The 7,119-nt window shown below is 42.7% G+C and overlaps 1 protein-coding gene across 6 annotated transcripts in view; it reads left to right on the top strand.

Moving 5' to 3' along the window:
* Positions 1-836: 836 nt before the first annotated feature.
* Positions 837-7,119, top strand: part of mtus1a (microtubule associated tumor suppressor 1a) — a 50,709-nt gene continuing 44,426 nt past the window's right edge. For 3 of the 6 annotated variants that reach the window (XM_035426686.1, XM_035426684.1, XM_035426681.1), the window contains exon 1: positions 6,593-7,077. The gene's annotated coding sequence lies outside the window, so the exon portion shown is untranslated. Of the gene's footprint in view, positions 925-6,576; positions 7,078-7,119 lie in introns of those variants that run through there. The other 3 variants (XM_035426682.1, XM_035426683.1, XM_035426685.1) reach the window with 3 other exon arrangements.

Genomic DNA, 7,119 nt, shown 5'->3' with positions numbered 1-7,119 from the left:
TAAGAGGCCTGGTTTCTATTGTGTTATATAACTTATATCCCAGGAAATATATGCTTGTGTGAAAAGTATATTGTGAAAGTATCTCTATCCTAGTTTATTGGCACTCAATATATAGCTCAGCTATGGCAGAATGTGCATTCATTGAGCCTGTGTTAAATATGTCACAATGATATTTTGCAAGAAGTCTTTGAAAAGATTGCAGAGACAGTCCACACATAAAGGTGAGTACACTGGGTTGTATTTAAGCAGGGAGTGGGGGTTGTGCATGCATGTGTGAGTGTGATTGTTATTGTATTCCCTAGAAAACCGTTCTTTAAATAGGGGTACCATTGTTTTATAGTTCATCGGATAACACCATTACGAAAGTAATTTGAACTGGAGCAAGCTTGGAAGTCCTCTGCGTTTACAACAAACAAACAAACACACACAGAGAGAGAGAGAGAGAGCACATGTTTAATTATGTACAAGAAATCTGCTTTGAATCCTCATGGTATTTTTTCTGTATTTGATAGTTACATCTAGTATTGTTGGATGATTCGTAATCATTCATGTAAGCCATGTTGGTTGATCTGTTAATCTGATGCCACTGCCCCCGATTCATGTGCAATTCATAATAGTACAATTTCCTATTATTAATATAATTAATGTGTTTTTAAGACATTTTAAGTTATAGACGTAAAAGAAAATGAACTGAAAAATGAAAAAATTCCCCAGTGACCTGTCCTGCATTGGCCAAGTGGCAAGACATGTAGCAAGCAAAGGACTCAAGCAAATGGGCATGCTGGTCGTAACGGTCAGTTTTTAAACGTAACCGGTGGTCGCTAAAAGTTGATATGGGAAGATGGCGTTGACGTCACCTTTTGCACAGGTGAAGAGGAGATCACCTGCGACCGTTTAGTGTGTCTGCAAGTTGTGGTGATTTAAGTGAGTATGGCCTACATTTGAAATTATTTTAAATGTGTAACGACTTTTGTTTTGGCAAATGCTGCTATCGTTCTAAACCACGGTCGGTTATTATCAGTTATTTCACTGATATTTTCTAAATGCAATGTTACTTGCTCTGTAACAGTTGAAGTACTCTAGTGTTTTGTTTGTTCGCTAGTTTTCTAGTATCAAATCATTTTTGTTGACCTGTCTTAAGCTAGCTATATGGGGTTCACGTAACCGTTTTTTACCCTTGCATTTATTTAAAAAACATTCAGAAAACACGGGTGTTTTGTAATAGTACTATTTGTAACCATAGTTTAAATAGGCCACCATCAATCGAATATTTGTAATCTATCAAGACGGAGAACCACATTCTCTGGAGTTTTCTACAGTTGGCCACATCAAATTGTAGCCTATGAACTTTTTAATGCTTAAAATACCTCAGCTTACGTAAGACAGATCTACATTTAACTAGTTAGGTTTAATGGTAGTTCGCTGTAGCTGCCCAAAGAAAATCAGTTAATGAAAGTGTTCAATGTGCAGAATTGCTTAATAAATCAAGCTATAAAAACGTGATTCCTAATTAAAAGAAGTGGTGTTTTTGCTCGATGTTGTGCATTTTAATTAGGCTACTAATTGTGAATGCAAGCCATTCCACATGGAACAGATCCCCTGTAAATAATATTGTGAGCTAAATATAAATAAAGGTTGCAGCATGTACAGCCCTGTGCACTTTTAAATCATGCCAATCCAGTTACTTGTAGGCCTGAGTGTTGGTGACCATGTACCGATGCCGACCATGTAACTGCAGTGCACCACACAGATGATATAAGGGTATCGTGGTGTTGGATAAGAATAAGATCTCTTCCCCTTTCTGGTTTCCTTTGATCTGCGAAAGGATGTTTATTTAGTAGAGCAGCGGAGAACATGCCTGTGTGGTACAATTTTTACTTGACTGCAGGTAGGACCGAAGAAGGCTGATTTTGGGGCGTTTACCTCTGACGTGTACTGTGCGTGAGCCAGAAGCTGCTCCTTCGCTTGGAATCAAGATAAGAAATGTGTATCTGAGAAATGCGTCACTGAATCAAATGGTTTATTACTATATTGACCCCATTCTTTATTTGTAGGGTCAGTTCCTCTTTAATGGTTGCTATGTGTATTCTCAGAAAGGATAATACAGCTTTTTCTTTTAGATACGTATTAATGGTGTGGCCTACTTCTTGTTGCTGTCTGTGTTTGGGGAGAGTGGATCAGATGTAATGGACACAACTTGTCATGTTATATAGCAATGAGTCTAGACTGTAAAGAGAGGGACCTGACCTTCTCAGTTAGACTCTGGAACATAAATCTTATTTTAAGACTTACATCTTATAGGCCTTACTTTTTATCGTTTAAATTGTATGTTTTCGCTGGGTTTTGATTTTATTTTTCTTAATCTGTCATTTGTTCTCTTTTTGTTTGTTTTTGTTTTTTCCTTTACATGCATGATTCTTAACTTCTGACCACTTTTTTTTTCAATAAGTAATTGTTTTTAAATAATTTTGTGCTGTATTACTTAAGGTGATATTTCTGTTTTAAAAACATTCAAACTGGCCTTCACCTCCTTCTGCTGTTGTGGCGGATTCGGGGAGACTAGAGGGGAAACACTGTGGTGGGTCCCATACAGGTCAGCCGCTGGCCTCTGTAGTCCTGCGTAAGGGCCAGACCGTAACCCGATCCCCCTTTTGGAAGCATCTGAACTTTTTTTAATGGCGAGGTGAAGACCAGGTCTGCTGCTGTGGATTTTTACGAAGTGAGCGAAGCCTTATTGGACCACAACCCTGAATGTAAACAAGAGTCGCTCAAGGGCACATGCGCAAAGACATTTAAATAACCCTTTGACTGCCAGGCCCGTTTATGACTAGTATTAAATCAAAGTTTGAGTAAGTACTGTAAACCCTGTAGTCCTTTTCAGTGTTTGTGTTTCCTTCTGCAAGTTTAAGCATTTAGGCTATTTGGTGCAGTGAGCTCGTCCATTAATCAGAATTTTTGATTCTAATACATGCTGCATTGATTTTTTTTTTTCAGCCACTTAATTTTTTTTTTTTTTTTTTTTTTGCCAAGCCAGTCCTTTCTGGCACTGAGCATGTGCGAATGCATGGTGATATACTAGTATAAAGTATAGTGAAAGGAATGCTCCTTCCTTCGAATGTATGTTTACCACTCAGGTCTATATTTGGATGCGGCACTGAGGCATTCCAAATGGCAGTCTGATGTGTATAAGTCAGGTGGGCAGGACGAATCGGGCGTTGGCACTTTGAATATAGACGGCACGCGAGATGGATGACCCAAGAAATGGCATCTGGGAAGGAACGACCCGCTCTAAAATACCCGACCCATTCAGGCTGCACGTGTCTGTCTTCTCTACTGCGTCCGTCCGTACAACTCTCTGGAGCTCACTGCTGCTTTACGGGCCCGCAGATTTGCTGATTGCAGCTCTTTCAGGCAAAGGATCCTCCTGGAAACTCAATATCGTCCAGATCTGCTGTACCCTTTGGCCAGCCAGTCACGTCAGTATTGATCTGCTAAAAATCCTTCCATTTCCCCCACATTTATTTAAGGGAAGACTGCTGTGTTTTAGACAAGGAGAGAGCTGAATTGCAGGTAACTCTTCTGTGTAGTGTGTCTGTAAATGTTTGTAGGCCAACTGATTGTATTTGGGGAAAAAGTTTAAAAATAGCTGCCTGTATCTTGTCCTCTATAGCATGGATATCTTCTCCAGTTGCATAGTAGTTGTATATTTTCTTCTGACAGTTAAAAAAAAAAAATGCTTCTTGATCTTTCAAAAGTGCATATGTCAAAATAAAAGCGTAATATAATTCCATCTCATACAGTCTATAATCAGTCGTCAATGAAAATTATAATTTGAATGAAATTATGTCAGTGATGTCAGACACTGAATGTTTGTTAGTCATGAGGCTATACATTTTTTTTTACTGTCAGTTTGGCGTAGCAGGTGACGTATCGCGGCTTGACCTGGTGGCCTTTCCCCTGTCGGCAGCAGTGTGATGTACAGTAATAGCCTAGTCTGCACAGCTCAGAAGGCCTTGTGAATCCACACCAGCTTTAGGCTGAGCCCTGCAGAGACGTTCAGGTATCACGGGGAACACACGGTGGTCCTGTTCTGTCTCTGTGTGCAGTGTGGTCACCCGTGTGTTTGAGAGGCTTCTCGGAGCCACTGTGAAAGACTGCTGTTTGCTGCCTTTACTAATCTTTCACTCATTTTCCATATCTACATTCTGTATGAAGACCTGACTATTTCTCACTTCTCTAATGGAATGTTGAGCCTAATGCGTTTCATCATTGAGTGGGCCTAATTTAGTTTTTTTTTTTATAAACTGGACAAAAAAGTTGATTATACGCAATGAAGTGTTTCCCTGGGTTTTGCACATCAGGTTCTGTGGTTGTTTTTGTTTTGTTTTTAAGCGGCTTGTACACTGCCCCCGGGGGGCTCGGGGTAGGCTTGGCTTTCAGCTGAATTGTGCGATCGGTGTCTGCTGATACCCCTGAGCTCCCCGGCTCTGTCCGGCCCGCACATTTCGTCCTGCCCCAGTGAATAAGGGCAGCGCTGTTCATTCCGTAGCCTACACACTGCTCGTGTTCTCTGATTCTGGCTGCTGATTGGACGGTAAGGTGAAGATCTGCATTCCATGTAGTGCAAGTTATATATCGCTCTTAATAGCGCTTATGAAACGGTGGACTGTTTAGATTACTGTTCCCGCATTCCTATAAATAAAGCTGTTATTATTTCCGCAAGCAATTTCACGGGAAATATTTTGTGGCGCTGATACGTGATTTATCTTGGCTGCGGGTGCTATAAAACGCCGCGCTGTCAGCGCGCTGACTATAACGTGCGATGAATTCTTCCTCCGACACGCGAGGCTAACGTGCTAGCTGTGCAGCGCTGGCGCGTGGCGCTGCGCTTGCTTCTGTTTACATACCGGGACTCTGCAGAGAGAGTGATAACTGTTGTTTCTGTAAATACAGCACCGCTGGTCTAGTATACTTTTCCCCCCCATCTTTCCTCTTGGCCGCAATCTTGTAATGTCATACTCTGGGAACTGTAATACCCTAATCAAAATTTTACTATAATGATGCTGATTCACTTATCAGGTCTTGGGACCGACTTGCCCAGTCATCAGAAGGCTTGGTTCTGTCAGTGGGAAATGTTCTATTGTACCACTGCTTATCTGTTAAGTGGCCTAGGTTAGAGTGAATGCCAATTGGGATATCTTTGTCCTTCTTTTGACAGGGGCTCTGTTATAACGATTAAATGAAGGTTTATTCAGCATTATTCTGCCATTTTTAACAGTTCGGTTAGAAACTGTGTGTCCAGCTGATGCGTATCTAAGATCAAGTTGTGTGGTGGAAAAGTCCGAACACATGCGTGCAAAACGGAAGGACTGCAAACATAATAAAAGTTTCCTGAAGTGAATGTATGATACTTCATCTTGTGCCTAATGGGGGGGGTGGCTGTTGGGGAAATATTTATAATTGACGAAACAGACTCCGTCTTCTGCTGTTCCGTTCAGAACTTCACATATTTTAGGGAGCTTAGAAGCTTCTGCGGTTGTGAAGTCTTACACAGGAGATGACTTATGCAGGCAGGAAGTTTCTTTGTTTCAGTGGAGGCGGCTGGATTTATGAATCTTGGGCCAAAACAATTTTTTTTTCCTAAGAAGTCCGTCAGGTACCCTTGCATAATAATGATACTGTACTCAAAAGCAAACTTCCTAGAGTAAACCGTATGCTATAAAATGCGTTTGTACTGTGTAAATCTATGTGTATTTTTGTTGAAGTCCTAATCAGTGTATAATTGCCTCCGTGACCCACAGAGAATTGATTTAGAAGGTTTCCCATGCCTGACGTGTCACTTGTTAGGCAAGACTGTTACTTCAGTCTAAGGACCTTATATGGATTAAGCAGAAAATAGCCTATAGTGCTGCTCTCCAAGGTTCTGTGCTTCTGTGGGCTGTTTGTATACCATTAGGCTATATGGTGCCTCCTGCATCAGTGTAAAAACTGGCCGTTAAAATGTTTTATATTATTTTTGTCTTTTGTCCACTGCACATCCTACTGTTTAGCTTTGCCTATGTGTAGTTTGAAATCTTGCAGCCCTGTCTCACTTTGTTTAGAAGTCATTTCACTACCTGTGTGTGTTGGCTCTCTTTTTGGCTGAATGACATAAGCGGTGTTGACGTCAAGGGCGTTTGTGTGAACTGAAAAGCCAGTGAAACGCTGTACGTCGAACGGCTACGCGTTTCCCAGTTTGCCTCCTGGGGTCCAGAATTAGCCGCCATGTGCCTGGATTACGGCCTTAATCTGATTGTGTAACGTGTAGAGATGATGGCCCAACCTAAAGATCAGCACGCCAGAAACTTTAAAAAGGCCTGAACCTGTAGTTCTGCTCTCTCTCTCTCTCTCTCTCTTTTCTTCCCCTCCCATTTCCCACCGTTTTACTTTCCTAGTCAGCGCCAAAAGTCTGGCTGATCTGTTCTCCCGTATAAAAGGGCCTTTGGCTGCTTAGCAACACTGAATGCTGATTTGGTCTGACAAGTGGAGGCCCCTCCCTCCCCAGAGAGAGAGGCTCACATGGATAAGGTAACCAGTCGCCACACAGTAAACTTAGCACAGGAACGCTACGGGGAGCGCACTCCAGGGGTGGACCTTGAACTCGCGAGGCAGCTCAGGGCGCAAGCATGGTGCCAACGCCGAGGTGTGTGTGCGAATGTGCGTGTGTGCGCGCGCGTGAGCTGTAGTTTGGGATGAGCTGCTTTGGGAGGAGCGGAGTTCCAGGGAAAAGCAGAATTCCTGCCTGCCTGACTGGGATAAAGCCCACAGTTTAGCCCGAGTTAGCGCTGCACGGCTGGGCTAGGCCGCGCGGAGTGAACTTCCGCGGCTCTCTCCACGCCGAGCGGGACTTCTCTGTTTTTGTGCTTCGCTAAGCACTAATGGGATTTGGGCTGAAAGTGAGAGTCTTGGCAGAGGAATGAGCGAGCGAGCGAGAGAGAGAGAGAGAGAGGGAGAGAGAGAGCTGCACGTTCAGTAGCTTAATGGAGGTCTGCAGCTCTGGCTGACTCTGACCGTGGACCATGGAGCACTGCCTGACTGGTACGTTTCTTACTGCATGAGATGTGAGCTTTTATACAGGTT

This window comes from Anguilla anguilla, chromosome 7 (assembly GCF_013347855.1).
Source record: "Anguilla anguilla isolate fAngAng1 chromosome 7, fAngAng1.pri, whole genome shotgun sequence".
NCBI lineage: Eukaryota > Metazoa > Chordata > Actinopteri > Anguilliformes > Anguillidae > Anguilla > Anguilla anguilla.
The sequence above is the reverse complement of the archived record's forward strand: the minus strand, read 5'-3'. Positions and strand labels throughout refer to the sequence as shown.